Below are 15,048 nucleotides of genomic sequence, written 5' to 3' on the forward strand. Positions count from 1 at the left end.
CGGCCGATTAGGTCCCACAGAGTTGGCCTTCTCCGGGTCCCGTCGACCAAACAATGTTGGCTGGCAGGACCCAGGGGAAGAGTCTTCTCTGTGGCGGCCCCGGCCCTCTGGAATTGACTCCCTCCAGAGATTCGAATAGCCCCCACCATCCTCGCCTTCCGTAAAATGCTGAAGACCCACTTTTGTCGCCAGGCGTGGGGATAATTACCATATTTCCCCCTTTTTTATTATGTTTTTGGCCTTACTGTATGATAGATTCGGTTGAATGTGCATGACTGCATAGTTAGGGGTTTTATTATGTTATTAATGCCTTCTTAAATGGATTTAATTTTTTATTATTAGATTTGTAATGTATTGTATTACTGTTATGCTGTGAGCCGCCCTGAATCTTCAGAGAGGGGCGGCATACAAATCTAATAAACTATAACTATAAACTATTATGGTTTAAAAGTACTATCTACATGCCCTGGTCAAAAGTTCTGCAAGTTCTTTGAAACATTTGAGAAATCTTTAAGATCTGTTTGGTTGTAACAATAACTGTTCTAGCTTGGGTAGAATGTCAGGGTCAGGAACTGAGGCATAGACAGTGATTAGAACGGAACCCCTTTATTAGAACAGTTGTCAACAGGACAAAGCAGCAACTGGCACAGGCAAGCCTCTCAGTCAGGCTGCTATTTATATGGTGGCTATCAAAACTGATAGCCAATAGCAGGGCTGTAATTTTCCTGCTGGCTCAGCTGTCAATGGACAGCCAATAGGAAAATAGCTCTTAGCTGCTAGGTAGATTTCAAGTATGGAGACTCAACAACAGCATTATTAAAGATGGATGCCACAAGAAATCATAAGTAAATTGAAATACTCTGGGGGAGAAAAAAATGAATTGGGCCCCCAAAACCTTTTCTTCCTGAATATCTCTGTTTTCTTCAAAGTTAATTCTGAAAATAGGTTTTGGGGAAGGGGTGGAAGGGAAGAATGTGTGGAATTTGGTGCAGGCTAATATGCCATATTTTTCAGAGTATAAGACATACCTTTTTCCTCCCTAAAAGAGGCTGAAAATTTGGGTGCGTCTTATACTTTGAATGTAGCTTTTTTGAAGTTTTTATTTAAGCCCTAACTAGGTGCTAAAGATCTTCCCTCCAAAGGAGGTTTTTTCCATCCCTAAGTCTTTGCAGGTTTGTTTTAATTCCTATTCTCTCTGAAAAAGACTTTTTTAGCCCAAATAAAAGGTATGTCTTATACTCCAAAAAATACGGTTAGTAGAAGTAAGTTCGGATCCAACGCATTCCATTATATCACCAGGAGTGCTTCCAAATAACGAATACTGGCAGCCTATATTTTTCCATTTAATATTTTTTTCTAAATTCAAAATCATCTTTAGGTAGGAAGAAAATGTGTGCTATAAACATTCAGCTGAAATATTGCATGTTTATAGTAGAAGGAAATACTGTTTTATGAAAAAGAGGTGGTGTGCAATTTAATGTGCTGCAAGGTTAGTTCCTTTCCATGTCCTGAATTTACAAAAAGGAAGTCTTTATAGAACCCAGCAGCATTTCCTTCTGAATCAAAATACAAAAAGATCTGGTGGCAACCTAATCTCTCTATAAATTATAGGAAAGAATTTTGCCTTTTTCTAAATTGATTGTGAAATTGATAAGAAAAATAAAACAATGATTATGAAATTTATTAAGAAAAAGAGCAGTATTTTACAAACATGATCACAGAAGTAAAAGTCACAAGTAGGAGATGAGATTTTGGGAAAATTCCATTGACTGCTGGATCAAATTATATCTAAAAGGCTTTCTGAGTGGAAAATAATCAATGGAAATTCCATTTGCAAAATTATGGGTAATGTTTGGAAAGGCTTACTTGCCCTCCATCTGGAAGAACAAGCTCTTAAAAGATGCACACAGATATTCTACCTATTTGGGCTGTATATTTCGCCCTAAAGGCCTAAAAACATGGCCTGTTCTTAGCAAAAGATCAGTTTTAATTCATTCTGTGTTTCCTTGTTTATTTGGATTTATGGAAAACATATGAGTCATTCCTTAGCTCATGACTGTACCATTGTATATTTTGCTTGTTTAATTTCATGGTGTATAAAATGCATACAATGAGGAAAGGATACTATCTGTACTCAGTGTTTATGTGTCTCATAGTCTTACACAGCTTTATTCAAAAAGACAGATTCAGCTTATAATATCTTTCCCTCCCCACACCATATTTTTTGTAAATATACTTGGAGACTCAGTGTTCTTCTCAAAAGCTTCTGTATGTCAGATGTATGTATAACACATATATTTTACTCAGGGATAAAATCCTTTCATTTAACCAATAGAAATTAAGAATGGTCTCTGGGGGAATTAATTCCTTATGAATGTTTTGTGAGAATTGTTGGGCCTGTGTTCAACATGACAGGTAAGTTTTGCTTTTCCGAATTAAGGCTGCAAGGTTGAAATGGCTTTAATTGGGCTTTCTTTTGAATTAAAACTGCAAGACTGAGAAGGTTTAATTGGTTTAAACGAAAACACCAGGGATATTTCAAGGGCTGTGTGGATTTTCATAAACAGTATTTCCATTATAAAAAGGGCTGGAAGTATGGTAGTCTCTAGTTTCTCTGTGAGCACAGATATTTTTCTATGTTCTGTTAAGGAGAAAGCCGTGGCCTATCATCTATTTCTATTATTAAGGCATCTTGATATTTCGGGATCGGAGCAATAATCCTGAGAATCTCTGATAAGCTGAAAGGACCAGAAGTTGATGGTGGTGACTTGTTAAGCAGAGGAAATGATGGAAATAAGGGCAGAAGAGGTTTTGCAACATGTGGGAAGAAATCTACCTAGAAACTCAAAAATAGAAAAAAACACACCAAATGACAAACCACTTCTGTATTGTTGCCAAGCAAATTGCATGGAGATAGCTGAAACATTTAGACCAGCTTGAATATCAGTTAATGAGACTGCCTAAATCAAAAAACACTTCACTGGTTGTAGGGGGGAAAAATTGAACATTTATGAGTAAATCTGTAGGTGATAACCAGCCAGACAAAACTAAAAAGAAGCTTGATATTCTAGGTGACAATATAGAAAAATGAGCTCGTTTTACAAGGAGAAATGCAATTGGAACTTGGAATATAAAAAATATACTCCAAAGAAAACTTGACACTCTTCTAGTAGAAATGAAGTAAACTAAATCAGACACTAGTGAGTGTAGACTAACTGGAGTATGTTCACCTGTAAGTACATAATAATATTCAGGATAAGAGATGGTGGTATAGCATGGTATAGTATATCCATAGTTGGCATTCATGGTATGAAATTGTGCAAAATAGTGGAATGGAAAGAATATTTGCAGAGGACATTGCTGTCTACATGGTCAAGTCCAACCTAGGAAACAAGAGAATCATATATACAACATTAAATTTCATGAATATCCAGTGGGAGAAAAAAACATTTACAGTTAGTGATTGGTTCTCTTTTGAATAGACCAGTGATGGCGAACCGTTTTTGGTTCACGTGCCAAAAGGGTGTGCATGCGTGTGCTAGCCAGCGTGTGCGCTCCAACATCCATATCCCCTGCACATGTGCACAACCTCTGATGCCCCCTGTGCATGCATATCCCCCCACTACCCCTGCAAATGCGCAAAGGCATCACAATGGACTCCTGAAGCAAAAAATGGCCAACTGAGCCAACCAAAAGTTTGTAAATGAACTTCCAGTTGGGCAGTTTTTTGCCATCGGACTTCAGGAAGCTTCCTGAAGCCCAGGAAGAGTGACATTGGCCAAACCAGCTAACTGGAAGTTCATTTACAAACTTTGGTTGGCCCATTGGGCTGTTTTTTGCCATCTCCAGACTTCAAGTCAGGGGAGAGTGAAAATGGATGGAAAAAAGCCCAAAAATCAGCTGGCCAGCACACACATGCAAACCCTAGAGCTGACCTAGCGGAACACCTCACATGCCCTCTGATATGGCTCCCTCCCCATGTCACCTGTGTCATGCGTGCCATCACGGGAATAGGCCATTGTTATTTAATCTTTTCTTCCTTTGCATGGAGACTAAAATATTACTTTAATCATGTAATGCAACATTCCCCTCAACTGTTCATTTTGGGAAGAAGTGTTTCCTTAGTGACAGAGCACCTGTTTTCTGAATTCAAATTCAGTTTGAATTAGTGCTTGAATCATTGAAGAATCATTGCCTTTTGGAGCAAGTAATTTGGTTTCAACTAACACTAAAGTAGCTTTGATATTATTATATGTTCTACATTGGATGAAAGCCAGCGAAAGGAGGTGTTGGATTCCTATCTCAAATCACAGAGCTTTTTTTTGTGTTTAATCATATCCTATCTTGCAGTACTTAGTTTCAGTTGGTGATGCCGAAGTTGAAGTGATAACCTTTCCCCCCCCCATCACTGTTTGTTGCCCTGTAGCCTTGGAGAAATACTCAGTATCAGTACATGAAGTATAAATATATTTTAGTTTTTAAATATCTTCATCCATCGTAGCAATTAAAATCAGTAGGTCACTTTCTGGGAAAAAATATTATAGTAGCTTTAGTGAGATATTCTTTGGACATGATTATAATTTATTTTTCATAATTTTTTAAATTGTATTTTTATTCTGATATCCACTGCTATTAAATTATCTATATAATATTAAGAAACCTGAGGTGAAATGCTGCTGTTAAAGAAGAGACAAGTCCTTATTTGTAAATTATTTTCTTGAGAAATATAATTTAGAGATTTTGCACATTACAGTAAATACTTTTTGCTGGCTGTACTCACCCATTATTCCTACTACAGTACAGACTTCCTCTGGAAGAAAAAAGTATTGGTCATGAATAAATAAAGAAACAAGAATATTCTTTCTATATTTAGGTAACATTCCTTTCTGCTGAAACATGGGTTTGATTATTCATATGGATTCTTTAAATACAAAAGCTTTTAATGCTCTTAATAATTCCACGTGTTTAAGCAAGAATTGTTTTATTCTGTTTGTTCAATGGCGTTTAATAGGATTTCAGTTGGCATGTTATTAAATGGATGTGTCTGAGCAATCTGGTTCATTCCTGCAACTTATTAAAATGCAGAGGATTCATCCAGAATTTAAGCAAAACAGTCTTTCTCTATAGTGCTTTGCTTTTCAATAAATGCTTGTCTAAACAATGTCTGAAGTAGATCTTCCTAAGTACGGTAGTTTTCCCCAGTCCTCTGTTTTAATTCTTATCTATCTATCTATCTATCTATCTATCTATCTATCTATCTATCTATCTATCTATCTCTATTTATTATCTATCTATCTATCTATCTATCTCTAGCTCATCTATCTATCTATCTATCTATCTATCTCTAGCTCATCTATCTATCTATCTATCTATCTATCTATCTATCTATCTATCTCTAGCTCATCTATCTATCTATCTATCTATCTATCTCTAGCTCATCTATCTATCTATCTATCTATCTCTAGCTCATCTATCTATCTATCTATCTATCTATCTATCTATCTATCTCTAGCTCATCTATCTATCTCTAGCTCATCTATCTATCTATCTATCTATCTATCTATCTCTAGCTCATCTATCTATCTATCTATCTCTAGCTCATCTATCTATTTATCTATCTATCTCTAGCTCATCTATCTCTAGCTCACCTATCTATCTATCTATCTATCTATCTCTAGCTCATCTATCTATTTATCTATCTATCTCTAGCTCATCTATCTCTAGCTCACCTATCTATCTATCTATCTATCTATCTATCTATCTATCTATCTATCTATCTATCTATCTATCATGGCAGCCATTACATAGAAAGCAATTCTGAGTGACATACACCAATCCAACAAAACAGTTGGAAATATAAAGCAGCCATTGTTTAAAACCATTATATAATCATTATTAAAAAGAATTAAAAATGATAAAAACAAAACTAAGACTAAAAGAAACTAATAGGCAGAGGAATGTTAACAATAAGTCAACTATCCCACTAGTTCAACCCTTCCCAGAAACCTCAGGCCTGTTGGCATTGCCCCCATAATATATTTTTCTTGTTGTTTATTCTGAAGTTTATGAAAAGACTGGTTGGCATCATGCTGGGAAGCTCAAAAACTATGGCACTCCAGGAATGTCCTTTTGCTATAATCAAAGAGGTTCTGCAAAGAAGGGACAAGAATTGGTGGACATGCATTCCAACAAAAAAACTATTCTACAGATGAAAAGGGAAATGATCCACTGTGCCAGAGAAGAAATTAAGGGATCAAATTTGGACAAAATGTATACAGTACTTAACAAATACAGAACTCTTGTTAATTTGAGAACCAGGGAGTTTCATCTGTCCTGCTGTTCTGTTCGGGTCGTATGTGACCCGGTGCCAAGTTTGAGTCCCTGTAAAAAAAAATTCCTGCATATCTGAAACTTGAAATTGCCTGACTTTTCATCATTTCAGGGGTTCTCTCTATGACAATTTTTTTGAGGGGGTGGGGGGTTTCTTTCTTGCTGAAAAACAAAAAGTCACACTTGTTGTGTTCCCGGGTCACCCTGACCCGGACCGAAAACTCTTCATTTGAAGTGCTTACGTTTGGTCAATTTGAATACTTTTTTCACTTGGAAAGTAGTCTGAACATTTCTGCACACAATGATATGAAAATTGAAATGAAAAAAGTAATTCTTATTGGTTTATTTTGCTGATAGAATGCGTGCCCCCCCCCCGTTTTTGTGAAATATTTTTCAATTTATGGATAGTTTTGCTTGCAAAATGTGTTCAATTTTACTAACGTTGGTGTGGGATTGGTAGTTTGAACATTTCTGAACATAAGAAAAATATAAATGAACTGAAAGAAATGATTCTTATTGGTTTTTTAAAATCATAAATAAGCCCTCCCCCCCCCCCCTTGGCTGCTTGCAAACATTTTCACTTTATATTTACGCAGGCTTCAAATCCGAAATATTTTTAATATCTTATACATTCATTTACTCAATTTAACATTGCTGATCATCAAAACAATATTTTTGGGGTGGTGGCTAATTCTTTTCTGGGCAAAAAATAATAATCATGTTGACTCTGTTTCGGATAGTATACGACCCGGACCAAAATTATTTTTTTTAGGTACTTGAATTTGGTCTTTTTGAATACGTTTTTCACTTGGAAAGTAGTCTGAATATTTCTGCACACAATGATATGAAAATTGAACTGAAAAAATTGAGGCTTACATATTTATTTTTATCAAAAAGCCCCTCCCCCCATGTTTTCTGAATTTTTTTGTCAATTTATATTTTTTAGGCTACAAATCTCTAAGGAATATTCCACCAAAAGTTTTGATATACTAAACTGAACAATCCTGAACATAAGAAAAATATAAATGAACTGAAAAAATGATTCTTATTGGTTTATTTTTGCCACAAAAGGGCCACACACACACACCCTGGCCTGCTGTGTGCCATTATTTTCAAAAACGGGGGGGGGGGGGAGGACGCACATTTATGTGCAAAATAAACCAATAAGGATTAATTTTTTCAGTTCAATTTTCATTCCATTGTGTGCAGAAATGTTCAAACTTGTTTCCAGGTGAAAAAAGCTTTCAAAAAGACCAAATATAAGTACCTAAAATGATCAATTTGCAGTCCGGGTCAAATAGACCCGGGAACATAAGATTAAGGAGTTTTCTCGAACTGAACAGCATGATAATGAAACTGTTAAGCTCATTTCTTTAGAGCACCCAAAAGTAAAATTTCCAATAGCCGATAGTATCTGGCCACTATTTTCAGAGGTGACACTGGAGATGGATTTTGTTCCAATTCCCCAACTGTGACTGGACACTGTTCAGAGGAAGTGCCACCCAAGGGGACTTAGGGCTTTGGTATGTCCCCATCCTGACTCCTGGCTCCACCCATGATGGAGAAGGGTCATTGACCTTATCTGATACGCTTCTTCTCATAGGGTGGAATCAGCAGTCAAACCCATCCATGGCCAGTCTGGCTCTTTGGCCTCCTCGTGTGAGCCTACAATTATTGGACATTGGCTCAGTTTTGCCAAATACGTCAAAGCTGGGTCTAGCAGGGCAGATCCTGACAATAAAAGACAGACTCAGTCCTCATCGCTGATTGGACGAGGACAACTCCCTCCTGACTGCGGGCTCCACCCTATGAGAAGAGGCATGTCAGGTAAGGCCAACAGTCCTTCTCGTGATAGGAGAATACTTACCAGAGGAAATTTCTCTTAAATAACTTGTGACTCATTGGGTCATCATTGCATCTAAACAGAGAAATGGAATGACCATGGATGGGCAAAATAGCAATGGAAATGGGAACAATTGCTGACTTCCTACTGGCTTCCCCATTGATGTTGCTTATGGAAAGCTGGTAGGGAGTGCCAGAAATCACTCCTCTTTCTTAGCTGTCCTCCCTACTTTGTTGAGGAGAGAGGGAACAAAGGGAGTCAAGAACCACAATAAAAATTCCACCCCCACTCCCGATTTCAACATGTACCTGAGAATCCTCTCCCTTCAGAGAGAAAATTGATTGTTGGTAACCTCAGCGAGACCTACCTCGGAAGCAAGCATTTAAGTCGCTTCCTCGCTCTTCCCTCACAATCCATTGCTTTGTAATTTCATATTTTAGCCTCTGTTCCAAAGCAATCCATTGGTGCCCTGAACCTTCCAGTTTTGCCCAACTGAAGATTAAAAGCAAACACAAGAGGTTTAGTATATACAGTAGTTTGGTTTGTGATTCTTCAGATGATAATGGGAAGAGCAAACATGAATACACAAGTGTTAAATTAGGAAGCATTGTTTTTTTATGGCAGACTGCGTGCATCATTATTCTTTCAAGCCCTAAGATGGTTATCTCACATAAAAACAGAAACATAGAAGACTGACGGCAGAAAAAGACCTCATGATCCATCTAGTCTGCCCCTATACTATTTCATGTATTTTATCTTAGGATGGATATATGTTTATCCCAGGCATGTTTAAATTCAGTTACTGTGGATTTACCAACCATGTCTTCTGGAAGTTTGTTCCAAGGATCTACTACTCTTTCAGTAAAATAATATTTTCTCATGTTGCTTTTGATCTTTCCCCCAACTAACTTCAGATTGTGTCCCCTTGTTCTTGTGTTCACTTTCCTATTAAAAACACTTCCCTCCGGAACTTTATTTAACCCTCTGACATATTTAAATGTTTCGATCATGTCACCCCTTTTCCTTCTGTCCTCCAGACTATACAGATTGAGTTCGTTAAGTCTTTCCTGATACATTTTATGCTTAAGACCTTCCACCATTCTTGTAGCCCATCTTTTGACCCGTTCAGTTTTGTCAATATCTTTTTGTAGGTGAGGTCTCCAGAACTAAACACAGTATTCCAAATGTGGTCTCACCAGCATTCTATATAGTGGGATCACAAATCTCCCTCTTCCTGCTTGTTATACCTCTAGCTATGCAGCCAAGCATCCTACTTGCTTTTCCTATCGCCCGACCACACTGCTCACCCATTTTGAGACTGTCAGAAATCACTACCCCTAAATCCATACACACATACAGACGCGGACACACACATGTGATATTTGACCAAAAGATTGGAGACCCCAGGTTTATTTAATCCAGTTTAATTTGCAAGTGTAGTAGTTCTGCTAAAGAAATCAATGCCTTCTTTACCTTGGCAACATGAATTCTCAATTTTTTTAAAAAAGAATTTTCTCCAAATAAATTGGGAATAAGCGAGCTTCTGTTACATCCCAAATATTCTTCTTGGATGGAATGTTCAAGGATATATGAAGGTTTGGTGTAGTTATTTCAGGATAGCATTGAATTAATCTTTCTGAAGATATTTCTTTTTCAGTTAGTATGTATAAAAATATGTTTTGACAGCCAAGGGGAAAAACTGCATATAAATCCACCTCTATGTAGGCAGAGTGCAAGGATAGATGAGAGAGTCTGCTTGTTGTGTAAACAATGTTGTTCTTTGATGAACATATAAAGGGTGTTAAATGATGATGGTATGTAGAGTTTATTAAGATCAGCATGGGAAAAAAAATCTTTTATGGTGGGTATTCCCTAAGCATTAGGAATTTACTAATATCTCTTGTCAGGGATATTCTGTGGAAAGACATAAAAGTAGTGAAAACTGATATATGGTATTGAGTTGGGGGGAACACTTTTCTTTTTTCTTTTGCTAAGGATTTATTTAGTATCCAATGCAAATGGTTATGTAAAAAGAATTTCAGACAATCTTATATAATTCTTGTTCATAACATACTATTTGCTAGCTTTGTATTTAAAAATAGCTTTATTTTCTTGGAGTATAGTTTCCATAGTTAATTAATTGCTCATTATATATTTCTAATCTATTACTGTAAAAATAAATTATCCTGCCATAAATTATCCTGCCATAAAGACTAATGTATTATAGTGCTGTGATGACTAACCTTTTTATCTTTGCATGCTGTACATGCGTGCCTACTGGCACACACACACACCGCACATGTGCACCCTGCTGCGCATGCAAACATGGCCCACCTGCGCTTTCCCCTCCAGAACTCGGGAGAGACAGTTTTCACCTTCCTGGAGGCTCAAGGAAAGCCTCCGGAGTCTGCAGAGGGTGAAAAACGGACCTATTGGAAGTACCTATGGGACCACCTTCTGCCGCACGAATCCCAGCGGCCAATTAGGTCCCACAGAGTTGGCCTTCTCCGGGTCCCATCAACTAAACAATACTGTCTGGCGGGGCCTAGGGGAAGAGCCTTCTCTGTGGCAGCCCCGGCCCTCTGGAATCAACTCCCCCCAGAGATTTGAACTGCCCCTACCCTCCTCGCCTTCCACAAGACCCTAAAGACCAGGCATGGGACAATTAATGTATCCCCTTTTTTTGACCATTAAGAGTTATCTCTGGTTGTGACTGTATTGTATTGATTGTTTTTAATGATATAGGGTTTTTAGTCAGAGTTTTAATTATTAGATTTGTATTATATTATATTGTTCTTTTGCTCTTATGAGCTGCCCCTCGGAGAGGGGCAGCAAGTCTAATAAATTATTATTAATTAATTATTATTACCAGAAGGCCGGAAATGTGCAAAAAAAATCAGCTGGCCAGTGGGAAGCGCACACACACATCCGGAGTGGAGCTGAGCTGGGCAATGGATGCCATAGGTTCCCCATCACGGTTATAGTGTATAAATAAATTATGTCTAAATTGATTAAAGATACCACACAGTTGTGGTATCTTTAACCAATGTGTAATGGAATAATCCTTGACCTATGACTGTAATAGAGCCTGCCCCATTATACGTTGTGATGGTTATAAAACAGGTCGATCACACGTTTGACACAACTTTATAACTTTTTTCTCAGCGGTCATTAAACTAATGTGCCAGTCATAAGTGGGGACGCTGTGGTCCTCTTAAGCAAATGCCACAATCATAAATATGATCCTGTGTTGGTTTTCAGCAAAACTCAGAAATGCAGTCATGTGCCTGCAGGATGCTCCAAATGGCCATAAATGTGACCATCTATGTTGCCGAGCACCTGGAGTGCAGTCATGTAACCATTGGGGTAGCGGGAACTGGCTATCGGAACTTTAGATCTGGGTCGTAAATCTCCTTTTTCGGGTAGGTTGTAAGTCAAGAACCACCTGTAATTAGAATGATCATAAATAATATACGAATGTAGTAACACATAAATGATTTGTGTGTGTGTGTGTGTGTGTGTGTGTAGGGCTCTGCTTTTGTTTCATTGTTATCCTCTATAAAAATATTCTTAAACTAAATTACCCTGGTTAACAAAGTACTTTTTTTTTTAACAGTGTCCTGGAAAAATTGACAGCATCAATGAAAGGGCTGGTTCCGTCTCTCAACTGCAGGCTCTTTGTAACATAGCTAAGAAAGGTATACGCATTCTAATATTATTAATAACAGTATGTTACTACTTGTTGCTATCATTAAGCCTACCAGTAGGAATGGAAAAAGTATTTGTGATTACAGGTAACCTTTGATTAAATATGGTAATTAGCGGTTCTTGATTAATGTAAATTAATTGGATTTAGGATGTGTTTGTTTGTTTGTTTGTTTGTTTGTTTGTGTCTCCGAGGACTCAGGGCGGCTTACAATATATGACATCTTCAATCCAATTAAATGTAAAATCTAAAAAAACCCAAAATCATAAAAAACAGTCATTCCCATTCGATCAACTATCTCTCAACACATTCACCGGTCAGGGGGCAAGAGTCTAGTGGCCCCAATCCTGGCAGCATAAAGGTGTCTTAAGACTCTTGCGGAAGACGAGGAGTGTGGGGGCAGTACAAATCTCGGGGGGGAGGAGCTGATTCCAGAGCTTTAATTCCATATTGTTCCTTTTATATGTTGTAAGCCACCCCGAGTCCTCAGAGAGAGATGTAAATCGATCTATTTATTTATTATAAATAAAAAAGGGAGGGAGGGAGGAAGGAAGGAAGGAAGGAAGGAGAGGAAGAGAAAGAAAGAAAGAAAGAACTTGAATTTCTGTTGCAATCTAGTGGGAAGTGGAAAATGACACTGGCATCATCTTGCCTGCATTGGATCCACACTCACCCTACCACTTGGGATCTCGAGGAAAAAGGCAGCAAGAGTGACTTATGGGGGTGACTTGTGACTTTCCCCACTGGCTTCCCCATTGACTTTGCATGTGAGATGTTGGTAGGGAAGGTCTCAAATGGCAATGGTGTGGTCATGGGCTCTCCAACTGTTGTAAATGTGAGCCAGTTGCTAAGTGCCCAAATTGTAGTCACATGGCCATGGAGACACTGCAATGGCTACAATTTCAAGGACCTGTCATAAGTCTCTGGCATTCAGCTCTATTGTAACTCTGAAGAGTCATTAAACAAGTGGTTGCTAATGTATGCAGAATCTGCGCAGTTTCTAAACGTCTTGTTTTATGTTCATAAAGTTTAACATAGCTCTTTGGGTGACCAAAAGAACAGATCAACAACTTAAATGAGACATATTGACTAATAACATGTTCTATGTAGGCATCAGCCTGTTAACCAGCACATTTTAATTTCAAAGAAGAGTTTAGTAAAGGAATATTTATAGCATGAACTGTTGAACCTCCATCTTCTAAATGTTGCTTTGCAATCAGCTTGTAAAGCCAGATGAGCTATTTAATTATCTTTCTTAAATTAAGAAGTTATCTAGGAGAGGACATTATGCCCGTTATGTAGACCTAACAGGCCCACTCCAGCATTTTAGTGAGTGCTTTAAAAAAAAAAAGAGCTAAACATTTTGAGCCTACTATAAAGAAAATGCAATCATATTCTCTACCGGTTTATCTATTCACCAAGATACCCTAGAAGTTTTTTTTCACTTTGTCTAGTGGTGATTGAGGCACAGCTGGTTGGGACAAAGGAGACTTTTCAGAAATCCATACTTAATCCATCCATATTTTATGACCTTCTTTCTCTTTGCTCGCCACTGAAATTTTTAAGCTTCCTAATTAGTAGTAAAGTATTAATACTTTCCCCCCCTCCTTTATTTGCTCTTTCATCTATCTCTTTTCAGTGGTAGTGAAGTTCTCCGTACTGAAGGAGCGGGTCCAGCAGTCACATGGGTTGCTCATGTCCAATCCGGTGGAACTGAGCCTAGTATTAAAAAAGCTTGCCGGATCCGCCCCTTCCCCAGAATTCGCTCAGTTCGCATATCCTGCGGTTGTATTGTGATAGCTCGTTCAACATTCTAACACCTTCCCTTCGATCTTTCCTTCAAAAAGTAGTAAGATTTATTGTCTTTATTTAATTACTTGCACTAATTGCGCCAGCCGTTTAAAAGAAAAAAAGAAAAAAACGCGGCTTGGTTTTCTTTCCTTGGGAGAAGTTGCGGTTTCGTTTTCCCCCGGCGGTTTTGCCGGTTACGATTCCTGCGGCCGCTTGTGGATTCTTCTAATCCTTTGGCCTGGAGGTCCTAGTGCAAGTATTTATCCATTGAAATATTGATTATTTATTGTATATAAATATTTAAGGGCTTATAAAATACCTCCTGCGGAGTGAGACGCCTTCTAGTCTCCTGGACTTAGTCGATCGCTTTTCCCTTTAGAAATTCTCAGCAGCGATCTTTTCGGCGCGAAGGCCTTCGCGCCCTTTTTTAAAAATCTAGGCCTCTCGTGTTGGCCTTCTGCCAGCCGCGTAGGCCTCAGTCCACCGCGTGGATCCGGGAGCGGGCCTTGGGGGTCCCAGGCTAAATTCTCCACCGGCTAAGCCTCCAACCAGAGTGCCTTGGTTTACTTAATTACAAAGTTTAGGGAGGCTGGCCCCGCTGGATTTGGGGGCACGAACTCTGGGTTTGCCCAGATTGTCCTCACGTTTCAGCAGCTTCGAGGCCTCGAAGCAGGATCCATTCCTCTTGGGAAGTCCTTGAAATCTTCTCCTTATAATTCAGTTATTGGCTCAGCCTTGTCTTCTGTTAATTGTCAGACTATGGCTACTTTTCCCAAGAGAGGCACAACTAAAGGTCCCAGAGAGGCCAGGCCTACAGGCGATGAGATTACTAGTATCCCCCAGGCCTCTTCCTCCTCTTCTCCAGGGGCCCGCCCCTCGACCAAGGTCACCAGGGCCGAGAAGAGAAGGGACCTAGCCCTACAAAAAATCCATGACAAATCAGCAAAACGTTTAAAAGTGCAGGCCCAAGTAATCAGTAGTCAAGACCCACCAGAGGCCTCTAGTCTGCCTCCCTCTGGGGTCCCTGTGTTATCTCTGGATGAGCCAAACCTAGACAGACCCCAACCTAACCTATGGGGCATAGGTCCAGAGGAACCAGATATTATTGAAGATTCCCCCCAGCCAGGATCCTCCCAGGCCTTTAGGGATTCTTCTGCCATTTCTGCTGATATTTCCAGTTTACCTCCTGAGTTCCAATCTATTTTTGCTGTGTTGTCCAAAGCCATTGATGCCAAACTCTCCTCCATCAATGAGCTTCCTTTACCTCTTCCTCCTTCTCGTTCCTCCCGCCCCTTGGGTTCTTCCCCAGCGGTCAGAGCTCCTACTCAGGATGATTCAGAATCCTCCCAGGATGAATATGAGGATGTAGAGGAGGATG

General features: G+C 38.9%; 1 protein-coding gene across 3 annotated transcripts in view; it reads left to right on the top strand.

The window, feature by feature from the left end:
* Positions 1–15,048, top strand: part of PIP5K1B (phosphatidylinositol-4-phosphate 5-kinase type 1 beta) — a 106,665-nt gene that overhangs the window by 19,411 nt on the left and 72,206 nt on the right. For all 3 annotated transcript variants that reach the window (XM_070742635.1, XM_070742634.1, XM_070742637.1), the window contains exon 2: positions 11,790–11,871. The gene's annotated coding sequence lies outside the window, so the exon portion shown is untranslated. The remainder of the gene's footprint in view (positions 1–11,789; positions 11,872–15,048) is intronic.

Source organism: Erythrolamprus reginae, chromosome 2 (assembly GCF_031021105.1).
Source record: "Erythrolamprus reginae isolate rEryReg1 chromosome 2, rEryReg1.hap1, whole genome shotgun sequence".
Classification (NCBI taxonomy): Eukaryota; Metazoa; Chordata; class Lepidosauria; order Squamata; family Dipsadidae; genus Erythrolamprus; species Erythrolamprus reginae.